The 17,585-nt window shown below is 36.3% G+C and overlaps 1 protein-coding gene across 3 annotated transcripts in view; it reads right to left on the bottom strand.

Moving 5' to 3' along the window:
• LOC106148768 overlaps positions 1–17,585 on the bottom strand; it is a 125,886-nt gene that overhangs the window by 88,040 nt on the left and 20,261 nt on the right. Inside the window, exon 2 of one of the 3 annotated variants that reach the window (XR_001234444.1) lies at positions 17,279–17,504. The exons of the other annotated variants lie outside the window; for them this stretch is intronic. The gene's annotated coding sequence lies outside the window, so the exon portion shown is untranslated. Of the gene's footprint in view, positions 1–17,278; positions 17,505–17,585 lie in introns of those variants that run through there. 3 annotated transcript variants of the gene reach the window in all.

Below are 17,585 nucleotides of genomic sequence, written 5' to 3'. Positions count from 1 at the left end.
AGGAGGAAGAGAAGAAGAAGAAGAAGAAGAAGAAGAAGAAGAAGAAGAAGAAGAAGAAGAAGAAGAAGAAGAAGAAGAAGAAGAAGAAGAAGAAGAAGAACAAAAAGAAGAAGAACAAGAACAAGAACAAGAACAAGAAGAACAAGAAGAAAGAATTCTTATTTATCATATCTACCATTTGAAATTGGACGCTATGGAATCAAAATAAACATTTTGAGCTCAATGAGGAAAGTTTTTTGCCAGGACCCTGAAATAACTTAGCTCAAGGTAGAAAAGAGAGACAGTGAATAGTATAATTTGAAACAATTCAAGATTTCATTTTACATGACCTCAGCGGCACTTTACTAGATCTTCTTGAAACTTCCAGGATATTCTTTTGCACTCTTTCCTTTATTGCTTACTATGTGACAGAATTTATTAGATATATCTTCATTTTTCAATTATTAGGCCCTTGGTTTTACTGACTCCCTTTGCTCCATTCCTCAAAGCGAGTCTTCTCAAAGTCTATATTTTCAGTTCTTATTTATTAATTTCATTACAATCATGCAGGCAAGGGCACTTAAAATTCTGGCACTGTCCCCAGCACATACGATTGCTCATTGAATGGTAGCAGTTAAAAACTATGCTTCTGACATTTCTATTACCATACCTGTAACAACCACAACAGCTGCTATCTCCTAGTGCTCTGAGCCTGTCTCAGCAAAAGTGGGATAGATGGAATGTCCACCTCAGAGGACTGGCTTGAAGACTAAATGAGCTAATGCGTGGAAGCATCTTAGAACAGACAAGGTTTGAAAATAATATATTCCTCTTTATACTGCCTCTTGTTTTTACTTATAACATGAGCATGATGCTCAGATTATTCTACATTCTAAATACTCCCCTTTTAAGCAGCAATAAATATCTAAATTGCTGTCAAATAGTCTGAATCTGAGTTCATTTTAAAAAAAGCCCTAATTTTCTATGTTGGCCATATGGTAAAATTACTTCTATATATTAAATACATTTCACAACAGAAAGAGGGATTACAAGCAAAAATAAGTACACATTAACTTTCACTGTAATTTTGCACTGTGTCCTGATTTATTCTTTTTGGAGTCTGATCATCTGTGCTGGAAAGTGTTGACACTTCTGAATCATATATTTTTAAAATTTCTTAGTTTTTCTTATTACTACAGAAATATAAATTTCATTATTGAACATAAAATTTATAAAATATGGCAATGGGAAAACACCATGAAAGATCTGAAATTTCACAAATTTCAGAGAATATTTCATTGTATGTCCTTCAGGAGCATTTGTGAATTAAATATATTATTGTATAAATTTCTTTGTTCCCTGAAAACAGATGGAAATTATATACCATCAAATAAATCTCTAAAATTATTGATGTAGCAGATTATGTTTCTATTTAACTTGATTTCATCATAATGAACATTATAACAGCATTTGTCAGTGACATGTTGACATATTTTTAATATTTCCACTGCATTTTAGTTTTGTTTTTAGCTCAGTCTCCTGAACGCTGGGATTACTGACACACACTATCACACTGAGTCTATAAAAGTCTTAAGGGCTGCAAGAGAATAGTAATCTGCCCCATACAAGGAAGCTTCCATAAGATTATCTTTAGGTTTCCCAAAAGAAACACTGTAGACCAGAAAAAAGTGGAATGAGACGGTTGAAGCTCAAGGTAGGAGTTTGGCAAAAAACAAAGAAAGGAAGGAAGGATGAAAGCAAAAGGAAGGAAAGAATGAAAGAAAGGAGGGAGGAGGGAAGAGGTAATCATCAAAGTAAAACCTATCAATCAAGACTATCTTACCCAGCAAAATGACTCCAAACTGGAAATGACTTTTCTAGATAACCAACAATGGCCAAAATCATTACCATTAGATATGCTCTACATAAAATGCTAAAAGGAATCTTTTGAGTTGCAACAAAAGGATGGTAGAGAGTAACAGAAAGATATGGAACAGTATAGGATTCTCTAGTAAATTTGAAAGCATTAAAAATATAGTAACTCTTATAGTTTGGGGTTTTTGCAAAGGGAACAGTATAATACAGGACACACATTTTATAGGGTTATTTATAATAGTCACCCAAAGAATTATATAAAAAAGAGAGTGCGGGAAATCTGTCCACACACTGAAGACCTAAAGAATCCAGCTGAGGGCCTAAATCCCACAATAATATCTGCATGAATTCAGCTGAAGACCTAGAGCTCATAACAATGCTTCCATGAATCCAGCTGGAGGCCTAGAGCCCATGACAATGTCTCACACAGACATGTTTCACAGATCTGCTCTGGGAAGGCCCAAAGGTCAGTGGTGGAAGCTAGAAAGCCTGCACCAGCAAGATGAAGATTCTGTACTAGCAGGCTGAGCCAGGAAACAACGTTCAAAGTAAGAACCAGAGCTCCCCTGAAAGGTACCACAGCCATCCTGCCCAACAGTGAGGTCTTAAGCTCCTCTAATGATGAGGAAAGCAGAGTTCTCATCAGGAAAGCCAACACAACAAGTTTCTCCAGGAGACTGAGTAGTGCACCATCTTCCACTCTGGAGCCAGGAAGTGATGCTCACTGAGGACTAGAGCTCCCCAAAAGTGAACCAAAGCCATTCTCAGTGAAAAGGTCCTAAGCTCCTTGGACAATAACAACCAAGTTCATCAGGAAAGCCAGCATGACAAGCTCCTCCAAGAGAACCAACATCTCCTTACAGCTTCTAACAGCACCCAACAGCTTCTACCAGCTCCCAACAGCTTCTACTAGCTCCCAACTGCCTCTTATGCTGCCGCTAACAATCCCCAGGTGGTCCTCCCACGCACAACACCATGCTGATTCAGTTCAGCAGGGTGTTACAAGTTGACAACGAGTTGTCAATCCACCCAGTAACCCATGCTATTGTAATTGTAATACAAAGGATTTAAAAGTCAAAAATTATATATCTGTGGTCATTAAACATAATATGGCAACTTCATTAATTAAGAAATGCCTAGGAGATTGGCAAAACACATTCCTGGGTGTCTCTAAGTGGGTCATGGAGGTGTGGTCTTGGGCACTGTGACTGGTCTCTGGTCCCATCCTTGCTGGTACTGTCCCCTTGTTCTTACTCTCAGTGCCATGAACTAAGCAGCTTTGCTTCACCAAATTTTTCTTCCGTGATGTTCCTGCCCCAGGGAGAGTTCACCATGTTCTGAATTCTTCAAAATTGCGGACCCAATTAAATTCCTTCATTAAATTGAGGGTATTAGGTATTTTGTTCTGATGGCAAGAAAGATGACTAATATAGAAAATTGGTACCAGAGAAGTGGGTACCACATGGTCATTGCTGTGCCCAAGTGTATTAGAAGACTTTCAATCTGATTTGTGCAGAATTTGGAAAAGCTCAGCAAAACAGGATAGAAATCCCAGAATGCTGTGAGCAAATTCTGATGGATCAGAGGTCATTACTCTAGAATACTGATAGGTACACAGACAGTAAAAGTCAAGCTCAGGAGGTTTCAGTTGTGAATAAGATCTTTACTGTCATTTGGGATAGAGGTCGTGTGTGCTATGTTCTGGCAGAAAATTGCTCAAGTTTTGAATCTCTGCAAGATACTGAAAAGCAGAGTGATCTGGTGGAGGAAATTTAAAAGCAGCTCAACCTTCAGACTGTGATATGGGTATTGCCAGTTGCTTTTAATCAGATTTATAGTGTGAGAAGAAAAAGCACATTAGAAATATTTCAAAATTTTAAACCTTGGCCCAGAAGGAACCATGCGTAAATTTATTGCCAAAGGAATTGTGGCTGCTGAAGAGATTAGCACCGTTAAAAAAAAGTCCTTTGTGTGGGAAAAAAGACAATTTGAGGGAATCTGAGGAATCAGCAAAACCTCACCTATGGCAGACTGAAGGGTGCAAAATGTAAACCTTTCATTTGAGAAGATGTTACCTGGGACTCCTGCTTGAGAGGGGCTTCCTAGGGAATTGGTTCTCCAGGATTCATTTCATCATGCTCAGCCATTGAGATACTCAGATACCACTGAAGCCATGATCCAAAGGAGCCTGGCTACTGCTTCTACTCACAGCTCATATTGGCATTGTCTATGTGATGCTTGTTTTATGGCATGCAGATTATAAGAGTTGTGGAGGACCGGGGATATAGCTCGGTGGCACAAGTGCCTGCCTGGAAAGCACAAGGTCCTGAAATTGATTCCCCATACCAAAAAAAAAAAAAAAAAAAAAAGACTTGTGGAGTTGTGGAGTTGGGAAGTCTTCCACTGAGAAATCAAAGGAAGGTCTGGGAGGCCAGGCAAGGAGGCTTTGTAAGAGCAGTGCATGAAGCTGTGTGAATAAAGCAGAAAGTGCAGTGAAAACCCCAGAAAACTGGAGAAGACAGGTATGTGGAATGTCACCTGAGGAAGGCTGTGGCTATGAGTGGAGCCAGTCCAAGTCAAAGGACATGAAGGCAGCAAACAGAAAAATACACAGAGAGGGGACAACCCATGTCCTCTGAAACTCTCATCTTCCTATCATGTGCTCAGGATTCCATATATAGAACTACAGGACTTAATATTTCCTCTACTAATTTCAATCTCATTTTGGCCTAATTTGTTTCTATCCCTCTGTTCCTCCTTTTGAAATGGGATTGTTTAATCTATGCCATTATACCTGGATATTATATAATTGATTTTTTTGTTTTTACAACAGTTTATACCTAAGAGTTTGCCTTGAGTCTCAGGAGAGACTTGGACTTGGACCTTTGAACAATCCTGGAACTCTCGAGCCTTTTGGGAAAGGATTATTGCATTTCTGGTTGTACCTGAGGTTATTGCACTACGTTAGGGATAATTCATGAACTGTTATAGTCTTTGTTTGATAACTATGTATGATTTAAGGAGATGTGTTTTGGTATGAGGTTGACAAGGAGTGAATTGTAACGTATCATCTTGGTATGTTGACCTGATTGGATTTAGCAATGCCTGGCAGGTTAGTGAAGCAGGTTCCTGAGTATGTCCAGGTAAATTGTGGCAGCACGGCTGTGGGTACTGCATATGGTCCATTGTCCTTCCTCTGTGACACTGTTCCCCTACTCTGCTTCCTTGCCACTACAAACTAGGCTTTACTCTATGCCCTTCTGCAGTGATGTTCCTTCCTTGGAGCAAGGTGACCATGGACTGAATTCCTCTATACTATGAGCTAAAATAAACTTCTCCTCCTTTAAAGTTTGAGTGTCGGGTATTTTTAATCAGCAAAGGAAAAGCTGTTTAATACAACATCTATATTAATGAGTATATGCTATATAAAAATGTAATTACAAGAACAATAATACAAATTATGATAATAGCATTGTAAAGGAGTAGTTCTTTTGTATGTAATTGAAGTAATATACTAAAATAGACTGTTACAACTTTAAAATGTTTTATCTAATTGCAATGGTAACACAAAGACAGTATCTATAGTAATAACCTTAAGATGTTTTATTTAATTGCAATGATAACCTTAAAGAAAATATCTATAGGAAATACACAAAAAAATGAAAGAGGAATGAAAATATTTGTTATAGCTTATTTCTAGATGTCCCTCCAAAGTGTCATGGGCTCATAAGTGGGGCTTTGGGGAGATGACTGGATCATGGGTGTGTGATACTGTATCAGTCCATTGATAGGTTTATAGCTGAGTGAATGCTGGGAGGTAAATCCTGGTGGGGGGAGGTGGGCAGCTATGGGCATGGCCTAGAGACTTATAATGATATATGTAATGCATGTATCCCTCCTGCCTTGAGTGCTTGCTGCTTCCTGCCTGCTATGTTATGAACTGTTTCTTCTCTACATGCTACACAGCCTTGGAGCCAACCAAGTGTGAACTGAAACCTCTACAAACTGTGAGCTACAGTAAACTTTTCCTCCTTTGACTTGAGAGTTTTAGGTATTTTTTACTAGCAACAAGAAAGTGACTGAGACAATATCACTGTAAAAAACCCCCAACAAACTACAAAGTAAGGGAGCAAGAAAGGAAAGGATGGACCAGAATAGTTATGAGATATATCAGAAACCAATTAATAAAATATTAATAAACTGTATTAGTTTGTTATGTGTTCTATAGAGAATATTGATTTAATTTTGACTCACAATTCTGGAAGTACAAATTCTAAGAGCCTCATATAATACTGGGCTAATGCAGAACATCACATGGCAAAAGATAGGGAGCACATTTGCCTGTATTATGGTCTCTCTCTCTCCTTATAAAGCCCCTAGAATGCAAACACAGGAGGGCTCCACCTTAATGACTTTATCTAGTCCTAAGCACTTCATCACGATTTCACCTCTAAATACCATAGTTAGATTAAGTTTCTACACTTTTAGTCCATTAACATATGACTTTGGGGATTAAAATCCTACCTGAATTTGAAGGGACAAGCTACATTCAAATGACAGGATATCTTTTCATATCAGTGATTATTTTAAGTATAGATAGACTGAATTCTACTCAAAAGACACAAACTCAATGAATGCACTTAACAAAGATCCAGTTATATGCTGCCTCACTATCTGGAGGAGACTCACTTCAGAACTATGGACAAAAGAGGATGAAAATGGAAAACTGAAAGGGGATATTTTACACACAAATAGTAATCAGAAAAGAGGAGTGCTTATACAATTATCACCACTTCCACCCAAAGATATCCAAAGATTCCATATAAAAATCCGCATAAAAATTCCAACGAGTTTTGTTGCAGGAATAGAAAACTTTGTCCTTAAATAATATAGAATTAAAGGACAGCATAAATAGGCAAAGTACATTTGAAGAAGAGCAAACTTGGAAGACACGCTTTCTTATTTCAGAACATTTCAGAGCTACAGTAATTAAAACAATTTGGTTCTGGTGTAAGGACAAAGTAGACTAATAAAATGCAAAAGAGAATCCAGAAACAAGTCTTTCTATATAAGGTAAAATGATCCTCAACAAGGGTGCCAATAAGGAGAGGCAGCCTCATCAATAAACGCTGTTGGAAAAATTGAATATCCTCAAGCAAAAAAAAATATACTGAACTCTAAATTCACTCTATATAGAAAAAAAAATGGGTTCAAGATCTGAATGTAAGCACTAACATGATAAAAGAAAGTAGAGCCATAGCTCCACGACATTTAAATCTGGCAATAATTTCTTGACTGTGACACCAAAAGTACAGCAAGTAAGACCCAAAACAGACAAACAGATCTACATCAATTGAAAAAAACTTTTATATTTTCATCTCACACAACAGAGTGTTATTGATTATTTTATGCATCAAGGGGCACAATAGACTGAAAGGGCAATCTATAGAACAAGAGAACATATTTAAAAATCACATATTTGGTGAGAAATTTATATCCAGAATAAAGAACTTCTACAACTTAACATCAAAAAACAAAATGCCTCAACTAAAAAAACCAGACTTACAAAGTACTTGAAGTAGGCAGTTCTCCAAAGATGATATACAAATTGGCAGCAACAGTATAAAATAGAGAAGAAGTTTAACATTTCTAATCATCAGGGAAACCACAATAAGTTATCGTTAGACACCTATTAGTATGGCTACTATCAAAGACAGAGAAAATAACCAGTGCTGTCAGGGATGTAAGCAGCCTGGAACCTTTATGCACTATTGCTTGGATTTTAAAGTGGTGCAGCCAATATGAAAAGAAGCATAGAAGTGCCTCAAAAGTTAAAAATACCTCTACTGTAGTATCCAACAAGCAAACATCTGGGCATATACCCCAAAGAATTGAAAGAAGAATTTTAAAGAGATTTGCACACCTATGTTCATAGCAGTATTTAAGATACCTGAGAAATGAAAGCAATACAAATGCCCATGAAACATGAGTGGGTCAAAAAATAAAGTACACATACACAGTATAATATTGTTCAGCCTTAAAACACAAAAATTTTATCACATCCTACAGTGGGTCCACCTTGAAGACATTATACTATACTAAGAATACCAGTCACAAAAAGCAAGTGCTATAAGATTCTGCTTACATGAGGTATCTAAAATAGACAAATTCACATAAATAGAAAGTAGAAATATGTTTACCATAGGACCCAAAAGGGATGAAAGGCAAATTACTTTATGAGATAGAATTTCAGGTTTGCAAGATAAGAAAGTTGTGAAAATCTGCTTCACAACATTTTAAATACACAAAAAAATATTGAATTGTACATGGTAACTTGTACTATGAGTTTTTTATGGTTTGGGTCTTGATGTCTTCCCCAAAACCTCATGTGGTCACAGGTGGGGCTTTTTCAGAGGTAGCTGAATCTAGAGTATGTGATGCTGGGATCAAGGTTTTGTGATTACTAAATCAGTCCACTGGTTGGTTTGGCACTGCACTAATCCTGGTAGCCTGGATACAATATAAGGGACAGAAAGAGGCTTGTCTTGTCACTTGCTTGCTTTGCTACCTTTTTTGCCCACCAAAAAGTGTTTTTCCCTCATGATGACTATCTGCCATGCCGTTCTAACTTGGAGCCAGCTGATGATGGACTAAAACCTCTACAGACTCTGAGCTGATTAAACCTTTATTCCCTTTACTTGTGGGTGTTGGGTGTTTTGTCCCAGAAATGATAGATAAGTAACTAAAACAAAATTTGCTATTGAGAGTGGGGTCATTGCTGTGACTGTACCTGGTCATGTAGTTCAGGAGCCATTGGAACTGGCTTGTAGGCAGGCGAAGAGTCAGGAAAGATTTGGAGATGCCAACAGAAAAAGTAGAGCTGGAATAGGTTAGACTGCACTTGACGGAGATTCTGGTCAGAGCTCATAATACAAAAATGCTGATAGAAATGATGCTGGTCAAGATCAGGCATGGGAGATTTCTACTGGAAAGTAGAACTGCATTGGTTGTTAGACTCCAGATGATGCGTGTTATGGCTTGGTAAAATGTTTGTCTGTATTTTGCTTTGAGTCTTTGTCTGAGACTAAGATGAAGTGCAGTGAATTAAGTAATCTTGCATAGAAATTCCAAGTCAGTTGAATGTTAAGACAGTGGCAGGGCTACTGTTGGGGGCTTTAGTTAGATTTATGTTGAGAATCAAGAGCAAAGAGCCTAGAAGAATGATTCAAAATACTTTGAGTTTGGCCAGAAGGGAAGCTCCAGTAAAGTTTTGGCCTGGAAAGATGAAACATAAGGGAAATTGACTAGAATGGAAAAGCCAAATATTTCAGAAGACAACAGAAAAAATGGCCTGATGACACAACAAGAACCAGCAGGATCTTGGCCTTCAGAGCCTCAGATTTGCAAAGGTGAAAAAATTTGCTTTGAGAAGAGAGCCCCAGAGCACCATGTTATAGAATGGTGTTAGTCTAGGAAAGCTATTCCTTGGAAGTGGATGTAGGAGTGCTCAGCAATCCAAGCATTTGACCCCTACAGCGAAAGAGAAGGAAGCCTGGCTACTGTTTCAGCTGCCAACAGACCTTGGCATCACCCATATGGTGCTGATTTTAGGTGAATGAAGAATGTAAAAGTTGTGGGGTCAGGAAGGCTTCCACCAATACTTCAGAAGAAGCCAGGCAGTGTGTCCCTGAGAGGGCAGTATATGAAATTTTATGAAGACAAAAGTGTATTTCAGATCTGAGAATTTGGAGAATCCAGAAACATGGATTGTCTGAGAAAAACTGCAAGGAAGGAGAAAAGCTGGCCCCAAAGAGAATCCATGGGAGCTACTATCACCTGAAGAGCCATCAATACAGGGCCACCCAACCTCTTTGTAGTTCACATCTTGCCACAGATTATCTTAGACACTGAATTTAACTATAGAACGTCTAACTATAGGACTTAATATTTGCCCTGCTGGATTTTGTACTTGCTTTGGTCCCATTCATTTGCATCTTCTATTTGTGCCTTTTAGAATGACAATGTTTATCTCATGCCACTGTATGTCAGAAGTGCTTAACTTTGTTTTCATTTGCACAGGGAAGCATAGTTAAGAATTTGCCTTAAATCTCAGGGGAGATTTGGGACTTGGACTTTTCAGCCACGTTGAAACTGTCAGAACTTTTGCAACTATTAGAGATGGACTGAATGCCTTTTGCGTAAAGGAATGTATATGCTGAGTCTTTGGGGGCCAATGATGGAATGCTATGATTTGGGTAAATGTATCTCCTGAAAGCCTCATGTGATCATAGAGGGGAATTTTCAGAGGTGACTGAATGTAGAGTGTGCGATGCTGAGATTAATGTTGTGTGATTACTAAATCAGTCCACTGATTGGTTTGGCACTGCCCTAATCGTGGATACAATATAAGGGGCAGAAAGAGGCTTGTCTTGTCCATTGCTTGCTTTGCTACCTTCTGCCTGCCATGATGTGTTTCTCCTCGATGTTGCCTGTCTTCCATGCCACCCTGCCTTGGAGCCAGCTGGTGACGGACTGAAACCTCTACAAACTCTGAGCTATATAAACCTTCCCTCCCTTAATTTGTTAGTGTTGGACATTTTGTCTCAATAATGAGAAAAAGTAACTAAGACAGTGTTTTATTATGACAAATAACATATCTTACATATTTCCTTATACCAATTTGTACTTCTCATCTTGCAACATATCTAATAATAGTCATTGGATGGTCTCCCCTCCTACTAAATTAAAAGTGGCAATTTTTTTTTGTCTTTGAATATCTCAGATAGACAAAAGAGGCAGAAGGGCAAAATAATAGAAGTGTTGTGTAGGTTACTCAATTAATATTGCCCTTTACTAATGCTAAGACACATTATGACATTTGTTGTACTTCTCAAAACCACCCTATGAAGTACTCATATAAAAGCAAACAAATTAGATGGTTAGTATTTTATACAAGCAGATTAAAATACAAACTTCTGGCAATTCGAGGTGGGAGCAAAAGATGGTTGAACATTTTAAGTTAGTGTGGTGAATATGCTCAAACAGTATAATTACTAATATTTGTTGTTTTTTTAAAATTCTTTTAATGTTAGTAATGATTAATACTTTCACAAATTGAAACATGACTGTAAAGGCTTTTCTCTGAAAAACACTTATGTAGTTTGTTTGTCTTGATCAATAGAAATCTTGGTAGCATCTACCTACATAAATCTTATTCTACTGCACAAGTTTTTGAAGAAAAAATTGAAGTAAAAGAAAATATGTTTGTGAGTTTTAGAGGACTCAATATTTATATGTCACACATATTGAATCAGTTTTCAAACTTCACATTTTCTAAGTGCCATTGTAGTAGAACACATCCTGAGTGTGTCCTTTTAGTTCAGTATCTGACGGTAGTTTAGCTAATGGCATTAACACATGCACACAGCTCACCTCTGAGGCAGCTTGTTTTAAGATTGAAAATATGAGCAAGAGTGGTAGAAACTCAACCTATGTGAGGGATCTAGTTATGTCCTAATTACTTTTCAATATGTTAAATTCAAGATATAGGAAATTGCTGAAGAACTAAAGAGGGTAGCAGAGATTTTCAATTTTCCCTATTTAAAACTTATTCTTAAGTGGAAAATAAAGTCTACATGGTTTTATTGTTTTAAAGAAGATCAGAATGACATTTAATGACATTCTTGAGCAAGATGAACATTTGCAGCTACAAATGCAACTCCTTGGAAAATAAGCTTTCATTGCACATATCTTTCTTTTTTCAATTCAATATGAACCTGAAACTTTTAAACTCCAGATGGGCAGCATATGAAAACTGTGAGTAGATTCTGCCAAAGAAACAAAATATTTGTTTCCACCCTGTTTAATGTGTTACATCCTCCAAGTAACAATAGAAAACTAATACTTTTTAAAAAGAAATGAAAAACAATATATTGGAAAGGAAATAGTGAATAAATTACAAGAAAAAATGTGGTTATATTCATCAATATTATCAATAGCATTTAAAAAGCATTCAAGGAAGTGGAGAAATCAAAATGCCTAACTAAATTTATAGTCCAGACTTAATTAACCATTCTGTTTCCAGTGGTAACATGAATAAAATGCTTTAACTTTATTTAATTTTGTTTGCTTTGCTCTTTATCATCCAGATTTAACAAAGAGCTGCAAGAAGTGTAACTAATATAGGAGTAGTAAACTCACATTCCAGAAGGCATACAGGGGTAAGCTATGGTTTCAGATAACTTATTGCTTAAAAATAGAAATTTAAAAGAAAGTAAGAAATGAGCAATGCATAAATGATATGGACATTTATCACAAGAACATATATAAATTGCCAGGTGTGGTAGCGCATGCCTGTAATCCCAGCACTTGTGAGACTAAGAGAGGAGGATAGCCAAGAAATCATGGCCAGCATGGACTACATAGTAAGTTTAAAGCCACCCTGAATTAAATAGCAAGACTCTGTCTCAAAGAAAAAGAAAGTAATATAAATGGTAAATGTTTTAATAAACTCAGTATCATTAACCACCATAGAAATCCCAACCAAAACCATAGGTAGAATGACTTGTAAAGAAAGACAAAAAAAAAAAAAAAAAAAAAAAGAAAAGAAAAAATTCTGGCAAAGTAGTAGCAAAAAGGGAATTTTTACACAGTGGTGGTATCTAGGAGAGGTTCATATATCACTATTTATTGAGAAACATAATGGATGTGGATATGTGGGAAAGACAATTGTTCCACAAACGTTTTCTAAGCAATCCCATTTTCAGGTGCGTATCTTATCTTGTATTCTTTGACAAATTATTAACCTCCAGGCCCTGAGATCTTGAGGAGAAAATTATCTTCTTGCTTTTTGGTATTTCTTTTTGTAGACTATAAGTCTGTTATTACTCTGATAAGATATTTACTCTTCCTTTTGCTTTCCATATTTCAAAAAGTAGTCAAGTCACTGAAATGGTGAATCTGTGTTTGTCCCCTTTTCTACTTTCTTTTCTCTTCCCAATCCCTCTCTTTTTTCAGTTTGAAAAAGAAGATATGCATGCAGGTGGCTGCCTTGATTTTTAACCAGATACATAGACTGAGGGTTTTAATTCATTATAATTGACTTTATATTGTGAGCAGCAGGAATGCACAGTAAGGGTGACATTTTCACTCAGTTAATTTATTAAATAATGCTTCTTATCTCTAAAAAGTCATATTTTTGTATGTTTGAGTTACATCATTGATATAACCATGGGTTTCCCTTTTCTTTGGCAGTAAATTTTCTGGTTTCTATGATTTACTTGATGTCTGCTCCTGTTTTAAAACCATTGGTGTTTATCATGTCAAAGAAACATAGAAGTAGCCATATACTTTCTTGAAATCCCGTCTAGACTTGTGTGATTTAAATTGTAAGCCTATTGCTTGTTCGGTCCTACGACTTTAAGCATAAGTACATTATTTTGGTGCCTCTCAAGGCTGTCCGTGAAGCGTCCCTGCCTAATCAGTATCTTTTTCTGTCACTCTTTATACAGCTTGGATTTTTATCCCACACCTTGGGACTGTGACTCTTAAGAACTCCTCTTCCCCGATAGGACTGACACCACACTCCTGCCTGTCTTGGCCTTTCCTGGAGTGCTCATGTTACCACTTTCATGTTCTAAAATTCTATCTCATCCTAAAGTTTCAAGCTATTTTCTAATTTCTTACACAGCCAAGCATTCTTGGATTTTTTAGTTGTTTTCTAAAGAATTATGCATATCTCCTTGAAGTGGTTTTTAAATTCTGAGGTCTGGGTCCATTTTAATTTTTCTCCACCCCTGAAAACACAAACGCTCTTCTTGAGCATGTATCAGTTTATTGGCCAATTTCATAAAGTTCTCTCTTCCAGACTGCTACTTAGCAGTATGTTGTTTCACAGGTCAGTTTTAGTTTCACATGATAAGATTTGAGAAATTAATGACTTTTCTTTAGTTAAATCAACTGTATGAAGAAAAAATTGCTTTGCTCTTTGATGATAGTAGTACATTTTGGGATATAATTGGTTTCTGATTACTGTTTTAAATTTTTATATTTGTAGGAGGATAAAATAGCCATACTTATCATCTATTCCCTTTTAAATCTCAATTTGCATGTTTTTCAATTTCCATTTTCATAATTCTCCAAAGAGCTCTCAAGTTTTAAAAATTGGTCTTTGATATGTTTGCAGAGAATTTGTTTTTTTGCTTTGCTTTATTTTGCTTTGTATTTTTATCTGATACATTTAATAAGAGACCATAAAGTCATTCACTTAAAGTTTGTTCTTAGTTTATCCCATGTTTGGTTAGACGAAGTGCCAAGCTGTGTTTGGCAAACTTGAGAAGGTAACCGCTAATTAGGCAAAGTTTATTTAATGATAAAAAAGAAACCAAGAGAAGTCCTTTAAACTAGGTGTGAGAGACGGAGCTGAGCATGTTGTGTACTGCCAAAATGTGGCAGAATGCTCTGCTAATGATTTAATTAGTAGCAAACTGTCATCAGCCTCTGTAAATGTCTTAGCACCTGTTTCTTTTAGTCTGTCCCTGGTGACTTCAACCTATAACTTCTAAGTCATTAATGTTTTGCTGTTTTGAGAGTGTGTTAGCAGAAGACTTCATTTGTTTGGTTTTAGAGTATCTATAAAACAAGCTCTTCCCATCATCCCCCTCTTCTCTCATTACCTATCATATTTCTACATTAGTTTCCTTGTCCCTTGTGGAAGACCATCATGCTTCAATTGTGAAGGTAAATATAACTGTAATGGATTTTAATGTTTTGGCCACAACTTTATTTGAGATATGGCTCTGCTTACTGAAAGTGCCTGCCCTCCTCCTTCAGAAGATGCTCGAAGACTATTGGGTGTGCTTTCTGCATCTAATCACACTAGCAAAGCCAAAGACTTTGAAGTTTGAGCAGTGGGAGTCAGGGTCCAGGAGCTTCTTTCCATAACCAGTAAGGCTACCGAGCAACCCCTGCTGCTGAGACACTGAGCTGCTCAGCTTCTGGACTGCTGGAAAGCTCTTTATGTCCAGCCTTCCTTCTAACCCCAAGCTTCCTCATGCCCTTTAAATTGAGTCACTTACTGCACAGTCAACCTAAAGTGATGTTTTTGCTTATAAAGAGAACTTCAATGTTGTATTTGCCGTTATGTGCAATCATCTCTTTCCTGGTATGCCAATATATACTACAGGACAAAGTTTCATGGTATCTTTTATTAACAGGTTGAGTATCCCTCATCTGAAATGGCAGTTGACCACAAGGATTTATTTCAGATGATTTGAAGGTGTGGAGTATGTACAGATACATAATAAGATATGTGCAAGTGAGACTCAAGTCTAAACATGAAATTTATTTCTTTCACATACATCTTATACAAAAACCTGAAGTAATCTTGTATATTTTGAGTAATTTTGTTCGCAAAGCAAAGTTTTACAATAGGGAAATTTCTACTTGTGGTGTCGTGTTAGCACTCAAGAAGTTTCAGATTTTGGAGCATTTCAGGCTTCAGATTAGGGCTGATTAGTTTATAATTAACATTTGTATTCACTACTCAAAATGTAAATCATTAAACTGAAAGAATAGTCTATAATAAAAGTTACGTGAGTGTTATAATGCTTCCAAATATTTTATTATGCTGTGGATCTTAGCACCCTCAGCAAGTTCTTTTTCTTTCTTTCATTTTCTTTTTGTTTTTTTTGGTTTTTCTCCGGTACCGGGAACCGAACTCACGACCTTGCGCTTGCCAGGCAGGCGCTTTTGCCGCTGAGCTAAATCCCCAGTCCCTTCTTTTTCTTTCTTTATGAGGTTGAAAAATTTCCCTTTTTGATTTTGAGGGTGCACTTAAAAGATTCTTTTGGTGAATTCAAATTGCCAAATTGCTGCTATCACTACTTATATGTTTTATGACATTTCCCCCCTTTTTCTTCTATTTTATTTTATTATTTTCTTATTTTATTTTATTTTATTTTTTGTACTGAGGATTGAACTCAGGACCTTTACACTGAACTACATTTTTGGTTCTTTTTATTTTTAGACAGCATCTCAGTAAGTTGAAACCCTTATGGTTGTCTTAAATATGTAAAAACCAAAATTGGATCTAGGATTCCGATGTCTCAGATGGTCCATTTTCACTGATATTGTGGAGTACAGAAATAATGTGGCCTCAGTCATTTTTTGAAAGATGGATTCCTTTTAAGCAAAAAAATAAGTGTAATTTCTTTTTACTTTAATTTCACATGTGATGTGAGACAGGATCAGATGAACGGTCTCTCTTTTAAGACAACCATAAGGGTTTTACATGAAAAATGCAGTTGCGTTTATTTCATAATTTTGTACTCAATTTCTCCCTTTACTCCTACATTCTGTTTCTAGGCAAAATATATACAAATAAAGCTTGTATAAATTAACATTCATTTTTTAAAAATTTAACTTGTGTTTTGTAGCTTCCAATTTTAGTTTCATCCTGTTTTAATCAACATTCTGGAAAGGGGATTTTTCTTAAAAAAGTATGTGACCATGTACATAAAACCGAGTTTCTATACTTGGTCCTTCATTGTTTTCCCTGTTTTATAGCCAAACCCAAGGAAAGTTTTGCTGATACATTTCACCGACCTTTCAATGAGAAGAGGATATTGTGAATTTCTTCGGATTTTATTTCTTGGAAATATATTTTCCATGTGCAGTCTGCCATTAGGAAAAATAAAACACCATCTCAAAGTATTATGATTAAAAAGAAAAGGATGACAGATTTATCCTTAACAGAAAATAAATCAGTCAACTCTTTGTGGTTTCATTCAATACTACTCATAATACTATTGCCTACATGTCACTTCTTTTAAAACTTAACACACAAGAGATATAAAAGATATATCAGCTGAAATGAAAAAAAAAGCAAGAGATTCAATTCACTTTTTGGTAGATTTTCTTACTGATCTTTGTGGTTATAATTGTCTGAGTAGGCATTCCACTGGGAAAAGTGTATTTGTGATATTTAAAGACCATACATTTCAAGATGAAATTATGTGTTATAGAACCACTTCTTTGCCAAATATGTTACAAACACATTGCTGGGCACACACACATACACAGACACACACACAGACACACACACGCACATGCACATTCACACAGCAGCAGTTTGCAATGTCTAAACATGATGTTTTGGGGAACAGCTTTGAGGAGCTAGATGGTAGGCATTAATAGGCAATGGAAATTCTCAAAGCTAAGTGGATATCTTTCAAAGGGAAGGGAAGAAAGAAAACTCAAGAGTGAAATGAATGTCAGAGTATCAGAGGGTTAGTTAGTGAGATAATCTTTTACACTGTCAATTCTCATTTTTAATTCCTAGGTTTGTATTTACTTGGTGACTAACAAAAGCATCAAAATTTGTAGGCCAATGCTTGATCCAACAAAAAGTCATATAAAGAACAGAGAAATTCAGACAGTTATAATTTTTTCAAAAAATCTGTTTCATTTCGATGTCCCTATACAATGGATGCAAAAGGCTTCCATTAAATAATAGACAGACTTGTGTAGATTAGTTGCTGCTTTTGAATGCATTTGTTCCTGGTGTTTCTTTGCTGTGTGGTAGTGGTTGACTCTTTCAGTCTGGCTGGAGGAAAAGATGCTTTACATCTTCTGTCAGATCGACTTTTTTTCTGTGAAAATTAAGAAATATTTTCAGTGGTTCAAATGTAATGTGAAAACCTAGACTAAGGGAAAGGCTTCAATTTTATTAG

Source organism: Chinchilla lanigera, unplaced genomic scaffold, assembly GCF_000276665.1.
Source record: "Chinchilla lanigera isolate Chin_1 unplaced genomic scaffold, ChiLan1.0 scaffold00027, whole genome shotgun sequence".
In the NCBI taxonomy this organism is placed as follows: Eukaryota; Metazoa; Chordata; class Mammalia; order Rodentia; family Chinchillidae; genus Chinchilla; species Chinchilla lanigera.
Note: the sequence above shows the minus strand (reverse complement) of the source record. Positions and strands in the feature narration are given on the sequence as shown.